Source organism: Amblyomma americanum, chromosome 1 (genome assembly GCF_052857255.1).
Source record: "Amblyomma americanum isolate KBUSLIRL-KWMA chromosome 1, ASM5285725v1, whole genome shotgun sequence".
Taxonomy (NCBI): Eukaryota; Metazoa; Arthropoda; class Arachnida; order Ixodida; family Ixodidae; genus Amblyomma; species Amblyomma americanum.
Window position 1 is genome coordinate 264787691 of NC_135497.1, and position 10103 is coordinate 264797793.

Here is a 10103-nt window from a genome sequence, read left to right on the forward strand (position 1 = left end):
AGAGTATTTAAGGAGCTGCTGGTTTGGAACCAGAGGAGAGCCCCCCTCTTGAGAGATACCCAAGACTCCCGACTGCTAAGAAGCTCTCTTTACTGAGAGGCACTCTCAGTTGCCCTTACTTGTACATTATGTAAATAGTCCTTGTATAAAGTTTTTCAAAGTGTTCTTCCTTCGATCGTCCTCTTCTCTTCTCCGGCCCAGTCAGGCTACCTGAATGCCAACAACTGGCGGCAGCGGTGGGATGCTGCTACCTGAATACCAACAATGTACACAAGAAGCCAGAGCCAACCAGTGACTGACGTAGGAAAACTAAAATTCTCTAATGGTGTTTAACGTTTCAATGTACGGGAGGCAGTAAGGGGCCGGACCCTGAAGTCTGAATATTTTATGATATCTTGCAACTGTTGTTTTAATACTCTCTAACTAGCCGTACGTCAAGGTCTGCGTGACGCACCGCCATCCTGCTCCTTCATATAATCATCATCATCACCATCATCATCATCATCATCATCCGCCTGACTATGCCGTGTTACATTCGGGCGTCCGCCCATCTGTATTAGCGGCATCGTCGGCAAGGCTCACCTGTTGGAAACCAACACTACGCTGCTTCGGGATGGTTCCGAGCCACGCTATAAGGATCGCTCCGGTCCCGATCCGAGTACCAGAGAGCATCGCCCGGGTGGATTCCGGGAACCAAGTAATTGAAGGGGAGGCGCCGCCGCAGCGATACAACGGCAACTATTTTTCCCAAATGCCCGTGACTAAGCTTAGGGAACTAATGTGACCTCATTCCCGGTAGAAGACATTCAGCGTGGGGGTACAACAGCAAGCTTGAGGTCGTCGTCCTCTAATCTTCGCAGGCATGGCAAATGATGAAGCGACTCCTTCCCACTTCTTGACCCGGCCGTGCGATCTTGCCCGGCGCGTCGGCTGACATCTAAAGAAGAGGTGTCGGCGGTGCTTGGGATCTTTCGGATGGCTACGAGATCATCCCCTTCGCATTCGGAGTGAACCCGAAGTCATCCTCCTCTCTCCCTGGCTCGACACGTGACGAGGGCGTGTCCCTGTGTGTGGTGGTGCGTGTTTTTGCGCGATAATGTAAGTTTTAGGCCACTCCCATCCTGGCGGAGACGTCCTCAACTTGGGGAATCTAGGGACGGAGAACTGTATAAAAACAGGACGGTGAGTGCGCTGAATCATGCTTCCTTTTAATGCTCCTTCTGGGTGCTTCATTTAGGGATCCATGCTCCATTTTGGGATCCTCCATTATGATCCTACCTTAAGATCCTCTCTTCAGAGAGAAGTTTCTTTTGATCTCTATAGATGTAAATAATGTAAATAAACCCGCTTGTTACCTTCCTCCCCTCATCCAACTCCTTTAACTCGTCGGCAGTCCTGTCCAGGTGGTGGTGGCGGTGTTCGGAGCAAGCGTCGTTCCTGACCTGTGGTCCCACCAGAGTGCCAAACCGAGTGCTTTCCCCCCATCCCCAACAGCCCACTGCAGGGCAAAGGCCTCTTCCAAAGCCATGACAAGATCGTAAGGCCCGCCAATCTCGTTTTCAATCTGCAGGTATCTAATGCCACAGGGCTGAAACGTCCTTTGGACAACGTCACAGAAAAAAAAACTGCATTCCAGCCGACAAAGAAAACATGCTCAATCCTTTCATCCTTTTTACGCAGAAATACTCACCAAAGCACAAATAATTCGTTCTCCGACAGCCACGCTTTTATGGGAGAACAGCCGCTGTGTAACCTCAGAAGTAAAAACGCTTATCCAGAGCCTCAAAAAAAGCCGCAGTAAAGATGCAGATGGCATCGAAATCAGACCAGTTAAACATGTAGTGGATCTTATTGCACCTGTATTAGCTCATACTTTCAACACTGCATTGTCAAAAGGCGTTTTTCCCCACAGCATGAAGGTCGCAAAGTGACAGTTATACACAAAGAAGGAGATAGGAACAATATGAGTCATTATCATCCAGCCTCTATACTGCCAATTTTTTCTAAAGGTCTTGAAAAGGTAATTATGGTTCGAGTGGATAGCTTCGCAAATATAATTTAATAACAGATAGTCAGCATGGTTTCAGACAAAATCGCTCTACAGAAACCGCCTAATTAAGAAAGACATAATACTAGATAACTTTGAAAAAAATTAATGACGCTTGGTATTTACCTTGACTTCAGTAAAGCTTTTGACCGCGTTAACCACGACTTATTGCTCACAAAATTAGAAAGATATGGTATCCGAGAACTATAGCTCCAGCTTCTAAATTCTTACCTTCACTCACGAACCCAATCTGTAGCAATAAACGAACATAAATCAAGCCCTCAACAAATAAAAACTGGCTTTCCACAAGGCAGTATCCAAGGTTTCACATTGTTTTTGTACTATGTAAATGATGTTGTTCAAAACAATCCCCAGATGTCAATTTGTAATCTACGCCGATGACTGTACAGTGTACGTTGCCGGCCGAGATTTATCATGTATGCTTCGCAAAGCAAACTCCGTTTGCAATACGCTTCAAGAATAGTCGCAAAGAAACAACCTGCTTATCAACGAAGCAAAAACAAAATGCGTCCTTTTCAGGGCTCGAGGGACTTCCGTCAAGATGACAAATACTACCAGATTAGGACCATTTAGTATATCGTGAGATGAAAGTGAAAAACACTTGGGGTGACTTTCTCAGATGACATGTCTTGGAACGAACATGTCAAGATTCTTTGCGGGAAAGTGCAAAAAGCTGCCAATATTTTAAATAGCTGCCGTCTCTCGTTTCCAACTGGTGTAAAAAAACTTCTTTATAATTCACTAATCTATTCGCAGTTTGATTATTGCTCACTGATTTGGGGCAACAAGACATTAAAGAATATACATAGCTTAATTCTATTGCAGAAGAAACCAATACGAGCAAATGAGAATGTTCCTTACTTGGAACACACTCAACCACTTTTCCTCAAAAACAATATATTTAAAACTACTGACATATATAGCTTCATGTTAATTAGATGCTACAAGCGAGTAATTAAGGGGAAACTTGAGACATTCCTAACACAGGCAAACTTAGAGAGCGCACACAGCGTCTATCCCTATCGTCGTCAAGTACCCTGGAACATTCCTTTTTCGCGTACATACTATGGCCAACAAAGAATTGCGCACACGCTACCAAGCATTCTTAACCGCTTCTACTCGGAAGGCGTGGATGTGGAAAGGCTTAGAAACAACCGCATTTTACTGATATTATCATGTCATAGTGAACATTTGTGATGTCAAGAGAAATTATCAATTCAGATAAGTCTTTCATTTCATTGAAATTATTAGTGTTTTTGCATTAGACAGATGCGTTGAGTATGTATGTCTCTCTTCTACGTATATTTGTCCCAATCTTTTATTTTTTATATTTCTTTTTTCCCCTGTAAACAATGAATGTCCTTTGCCTGGTGCCTTTGTAAACTTCTAGTATTTGAGACCTGTAGTCTTGTATGCAGCATTTAATCTTTTTTTCTGTAATCTTGTAACGGGATATATGCAAGCTGTTACTGTTGCCTTTAGGGTAATGGAACCCTGTCAAGCTGTGTTAAAACAGCTTTTTCTCCACGCTCCCTTTTCAATTTTTGTGTGGAATAAATAAATAAATGTTCAAATGTTCAAAACTGGAGGGGATACTTATGTAAGCTCCGCCTTGAGGTTATGACGCGATAGTGTGATGCGTCAAATCTAAAAAAGCAGAGGGTCATTCTCTACTTTACGTTCATAGATCCCCGGGAGTCCTCATGCCCCTCCTGGCGCAGTGGTGCAGCGGTTAAGCATGCTCCGCCGCCCTGCGATGGCAGGTTCTCCCAGCAGTGTGCCTTGTACGGTTTAAGTTGCCCTTCCCGAGCGACTAATCATTAATTTAACTGTTACCTGTCACGGTTGGCACTTTGCTCACTATGCGGTGGGCAGATTGTGGTGCACAGCAAGGCCTCGTGACCTATAGGCTGCCCACCTAAGCTGCTTCTCCGGGTTTGGCTGCCTGGGACACCCTACGTACGCCACTCTATTAATCGCTCACAACGCCAATGCCGACGCCGGTTGTTCTGGGTAGCGGGGTTTTTAACGCTACCGCTTTAAAAGAAAGCGTTTTGGCTGCAGGAGAAAGTTTCTTAACACTTTTTAAAACACCTTGCCTCGGACGTGCACAGTACATTATCCTGTACAATTGTTTTAGAAAAAGTGATTCACAAAAATCTTTGAACAGATTTTTTCCAGTCATTGTACTGAGACAACCTGAAGGAAACCATGTATGCAGAAAATGACAGGACTGCACAACTTCCTGAAAATATCCACTAATTGCTTCTTGAGTACAGTGTGATGTCATGAAGAATGCAGGCAAAACTCTGTCCAGTCTCAGCTGACTACAGAACCTAAAAAAAGGTCTCTAGCGTCCTTAAAGAAAAGAAAGTGGTTCACAAAGTGTCCGACAAACAAATGCACCCTGGCCAATCCCCCCCCCCCCGGGGTTATGTGCACTCACTTCAGAGTAAACAACAACAAACCACAACCTCCATAGTGGATCCGCCGAATAAGGTTGGTTCGGCTAGCCCGCTGCCAAAAGAAACCCCACACAACCACTGCAGGTGCTCTGTAGAGCTTTTTGTACATTCAGACGCGAACAGACGCGCACTACTGTTTGTTGACCAAGAAAACTGCATTGCGGTAGCTGAACATCCCGCTGCCAGTTTCGCACTCTGCTCTGGATGCCATATCTTCATCAGCTAACATCCGTGCGTTATAGATTCTAAGCATACCGCTATAGCAACGCGCGCTAACTTGTAACTTTTGGAAATGAAAATGAAAATTGGTTTTGGGGTAAAGAAAATGGCGCAGTATTTTTCTCACAACTCAGCGGAACTCTGAACCATGCCGTAAGGGAAGGGATGAAGGAGGGACGGAGAGAAGAAAGGAAGAAAGAGGTGCCGTAGTGAAGGGATCCCGACTAATTTCGGCTGCCTGGGGATCTTTAACGTGCACTGACATCGCCCAACACACGGGCGCCTTCGCGTTTCGCCTCCATCGAAACGCTGCCGCCGCGGTCGGGTTCGATCCCGGGTAATGCGGATCAGAAGCCGGGCGCCCAAACCACTGAGCCACCACGGCGGGTGACTTTTGGGTGCATGTTTTCTTCTTTGCAAGGATGCGTAAGGTACTATTATACATTGATCAACAAGTGGTATTCTCCTAGGGCAAATAAATAATTTATAATAGAATTTCTTCCTCGTGCTGTTTCGATTTCAACAGCCGAAGGATGACTGCGACGTCAGCTTGTGCTTACAGGTGACGTCAGGCATAAAAAAAACATTGATATTACGAGTAACAATAACCTTGCGCGCATTAGCACGCCTGACGTGATTCTTGGTATTCTTGCGCAGGGCCGCTATTTGGCCAGGAATGTTAAGGATTTTGGCAGTCTCGAATATTTTTTTTCCGCCCCGTGAGCTCTTTGGGTTTTGGCTCCATTCATGCCGCGCCGTTGCCCTTGTCGTAAAGCAGAATGAGCTGACGTCATGCATGCGTCATTGCAATTCACGAAGATGATGGGCCAGAATACTGATCACTGATTGGTCTGAAAACAACGGATGACAGCTGCGGTCTCGCGGTCTCCCTCTGCAGCCCCTTCTTCCCTGTCGTTCACTGTATCTGACGTGCTGAACGTCTGTCTTACATGGGGATCATGCGCCAACGTGCGTGACCTGCGTGACCTCATCCCCACGCAACTCCCGAACTCCACCTCCACACACCTCAACGGGTGACTGCACTTGGCTACTCCCACCCGGTCGCAAAAAGGCACCCCTTCCACAAAATTACTAAACCATTCTTGCGTTTCCCCTCGAGTTCGCTGTCTCAGGAGTAAACGCCCCGTATTTTTTTCATTTGCATGTCTTACAGGTGAAGTTGTTCCTTGAAATCCGGGGTGGCAGCTGCCATCAGCAGCTCGTCGTCAGACCTAACAGCAAGCTGCTAGCTTTTCCTCATCATACAAGATATGCTACACCCGTGTCATTACGTTCTGAAAATGCTTACTAGTATCGGGATGCCCGTTCCAAGCACAATGCATGAAAATGTAACTGCGCTTTGCCTAAAAAAATCTGCTCCTAGTAAAATATCATCTGGGGCCAGATTCTCGATATTCGCAAATCCGCCCAGAGCGGGGCGTACCCGTGAGTCCGTGACGTCCACATCGGGGCGGCACCAAGGAATGTAAACGCTGAATAGGATGACAAAAATGCAAAATAAAGTAGGAAAAAATAAATGCTGGCGCCAGCTGCCTCATTCCGAGAACAAAAGCTCCAATGCTCTAAACTCATGCCTGAAGCCAGCTGCGGGCGATGGTGCTGAACGCAACGCGAAAGACCCAGCAAACCGGTCGTCACGGGAACAAGAGTTTAGCGGTAATTATGCTCATGAAGCGATAATACATGAAGCGATCTTCGCGACGCTGCCAGTGGTACATCAGCATGAAGCGATGAGACTTGGCGGCCGATCAGCGCGTTTCAGCAGCATTGCTCAGTTGTGGCCACTTCTGTGTTCTGTCACCTCGCATTATGAGACAGTAGGCTTGCGGTAGCAGCCCGTTCAGACATCCGACAGCATGAAGGAGAATGAAGAGATGCCCTATACAACAGCCTTTTCTGTTCCACCACTCATCCCAGGCTTTCACTCAACCATTTAAATCCATGGATATTTATTAAGCGGCGTCGGCAGCTTCGGGGTAACCGCTCTCAGCTCACCGCCCAAAGCCACCGCGCAGCACGTCGCGTCTAATTTTCTCCATATGCGGCGATTCCGCACTTGTGAGATCGAAGCGGATCAGCATCACGGTGAGAGGAACTGGCGGAAAAACGGCTGGCTATCGGATGCCTATCGTAACCTCAACGCATCAATGGCGTTGTAAAACTTAACCTCAATGCGTCCCCTTCAGCGGTGTACCGCGTGGGGTGGAACGGTGTAGTGCGCGCAGGAGGTTGGACTAAACAAGTGGGGCTTTACACAGCGAGTGCTGGCTGCGAAAACGCATGCTTAGCAAGGCAATCGAGGAATCGAGGTTTATCAAATTAACGCTATCCTTGGTTACGTCTGCAAGCGGCCGCACACGAAACGTACACGACTTCGAATCGCGTCAAACGCAACGCTCCGAACACGTATAGTATCTTATTGTCAAAAGCTTGAAATGCGAAAGCAAAATAGAGATATTCACTATTTGAGGACATACACCTCATTAGCATGCCTTGAGGTACTCAACCTTTGCTTTGTGAACATTCAATATGAAGTGGGCCTGCATGCAGACTTCACAAAAACTTTATAAAGCACGACACGTATCCAGTGTGTACAGTGGCAGGTACACTATTTTATTTGAAAAAAAGCTCTCAAGAATGCTAGTCGCTTTTCAATGTTTGGAAAGGCCCTCAATCTCATTAATTATCTCTGACATGAGCACATAGCTCTTACCAAAAGCATATAGGCAGCTACACTGCTCGTGTGATGCAAGTACATATCAAAATGAGAGGTGAAACGAAGTTTGTCATGCACAGCCCTACATTCGTTTGCTGGATAAAAACTGCAATGTATCTACAGCAGCGCCAACCTGCTCCTTTCAATGCAGCAAGACTCCTCGTAAAAGGGAAAGGTTTAATTTCAGGAAAGGTGAAGTCGAATGGAAAAAATGTATTCACATATGCTACTCAAGATTGGGGAAGGAGAGGAACATAGATTCAGAGAGTAAAGATGGAAGGTGAAGACATTTTACAATGGCTTTAATTTTTACTGCTCAAACAAACCGCTCATGTGTGCAGAAGTGTTCAAGAAAAGTTCTGTTTTCATGGTCATGGTTGTGGTGAGCAAAAAAGAAAAAAAACAGTTCAGGGATGAACAACAAGAAAAAACGTCCGAGATCACTGCGGTAACCCTCATTAGAGGAATGCGAAAGCATGGACGCCTCCTCGCCACTCTTCCATCAATTGCCCATTTTGAGTTTTCAAACTTGGCGCCACACTTCGTTTTCAACTTTCGCGCCATGCCTGGCTTCGCTCACACTTCTGGTCTTCCAAATTTAGCGCCACACTTGGCTCCACCCACTTCAGGTGCAACATTAAAAATTGGCTAGCGTGGCTCGCACAAGGACATGAATTTTTTTGACAGAGCTGCATTCTATGAACAAAGAGTGGAGAAGCCAACAGTAGCTTTGTTAAACTGTAAAATGGCAACATGTTCATCATCGATGGCCCAGTCATACTAAGATTGTAGAGGGTAAGCAGGTTGTCTGCAGCTTTCCTTAAATCACCAAAAAGCATCACCAACTTCCATAGAGCAAAGTGCAAAAGGCGGAGTCAATGAAAGCATGATATAACACAGTGCCACTGGGCGTACAGGTCGACAGTGATCTTGTGTCACAAGTATACAAGGTTGAGAGCCCAGGTAAAAAAAAAAAGATCTCATTTCATGTTTGATTACTGCAGTGGAAATCATATCCTTCCAGCTGGAAACCATTCAATTCCAGCTGCAAAATGTCTTTTGCGGCTTAATTAATGACACATAAATTATGTACAACTGGATAATTTATACTTTCAGTTAGCTTCAGCTGAATTAATGAAGAATTTGTCGGTTTCCATCTGGCGTACCCATTCCGACAAGAAAAGCTAAGAATGGTTTGCCTGCCAACACTCTGTTTAAATCTTGCATTTTCATCAGGAATTAAATGACCATGAAACAATTGCCTGACTTTTCACCCAAGAAAAATAGTTCTTTGATGTGTAGCTACATGCAGCACGAGAAAAAGCAGTCTAAAGCAAGCACAGAGGCAACCAAACGCCATGGGCAAAGAATCTTGCGATCTTATCACACAAAGAGCGCCACACAAAATGTGTTCGACCCTGAAGAAGAGATGTAAATGAGTACTGACGTAGTGGCCATGCTGTACGCTGGGCACGTTGTGGACTGAACGCTCTCCACAAGCACCAAAGCAAAGAGAAAAGCAGTGGTGAAAGCATGTTCAGTCAATACCATGGTGCTAGAAAGAAAACATTTTGGTGCCATCCTGTTTTTCACTGAACTGAAGCACCAAATAAAATGTGCGGTGTGTATAAGCAGAACACATAAGGAGGCGCCAAACCAAGGAATGGCATTTCTTCACCATCACAAAAGCTTGTGTTGAAGCACACACTTAGCAAGTTGGCAGACGGTAGGCGGGAAGTGTGCCAACACTTTGCACACTTCCCTACTCACGAAAAATTGCAGCACCAGGGAAACCTGATCTCTATTGTGATGCATACCACTAACAAATTGAAAGCCAGAAATATGGTCCTGTTTATAGAAGAGCACCAAAGTGATGACTTCACCAGCTTCCTTGCAGTATGCTATCAAACTTGAAGCAGAGAAATTGTACACTGATTGCTTGGACAATAGCTACACGAGAAAACAACTGAGTGAGATTCCCACACGCAGTTACTGTCTATCAGGCAAAATACAAAGGGTGCTATGTCCTGCTCCATGTTGTAGATGTTGGTGTTCCTGCTATTATAACAACTCTCCGGTGGTGTCATGGTCCTGCAGCTGAGTGTGGATGAATATGTTGTGTTGCACAATGCAAACTGTGCAGATCTTCGAAGAGAACCCTTGACCATGTCGTAAAGCACTCGACACCCTTCTAGACATGCCATGTAGTCGTTCAGGAACCTGGTATAGCCACCCACCTAGATAGCCTGAAGCACCAAATAAAATGTGCGGTGTGTATAAGCAGAACACATAAGGAGGCGCCAAACCAAGGAATGGCATTTCTTCACCATCACAAAAGCTTGTGTTGAAGCACACACTTAGCAAGTTGGCAGACGGTAGGCGGGAAGTGTTCCAACACTTTGCACACTTCTCTACTCACGAAAAATTGCAGCACCAGGGAAACCTGATCTCTATTGTGATGCATACCACTAATAAATTGAAAGCCAGAAATATGGTCCTGTTTATAGAAGAGCACCAAAGTGATGACTTCACCAGCTTCCTTGCAGTATGCTATCAAACTTGAAGCAGAGAAATTGTACACTGATTGCTTGGACAATAGCTACACGAGAAAACA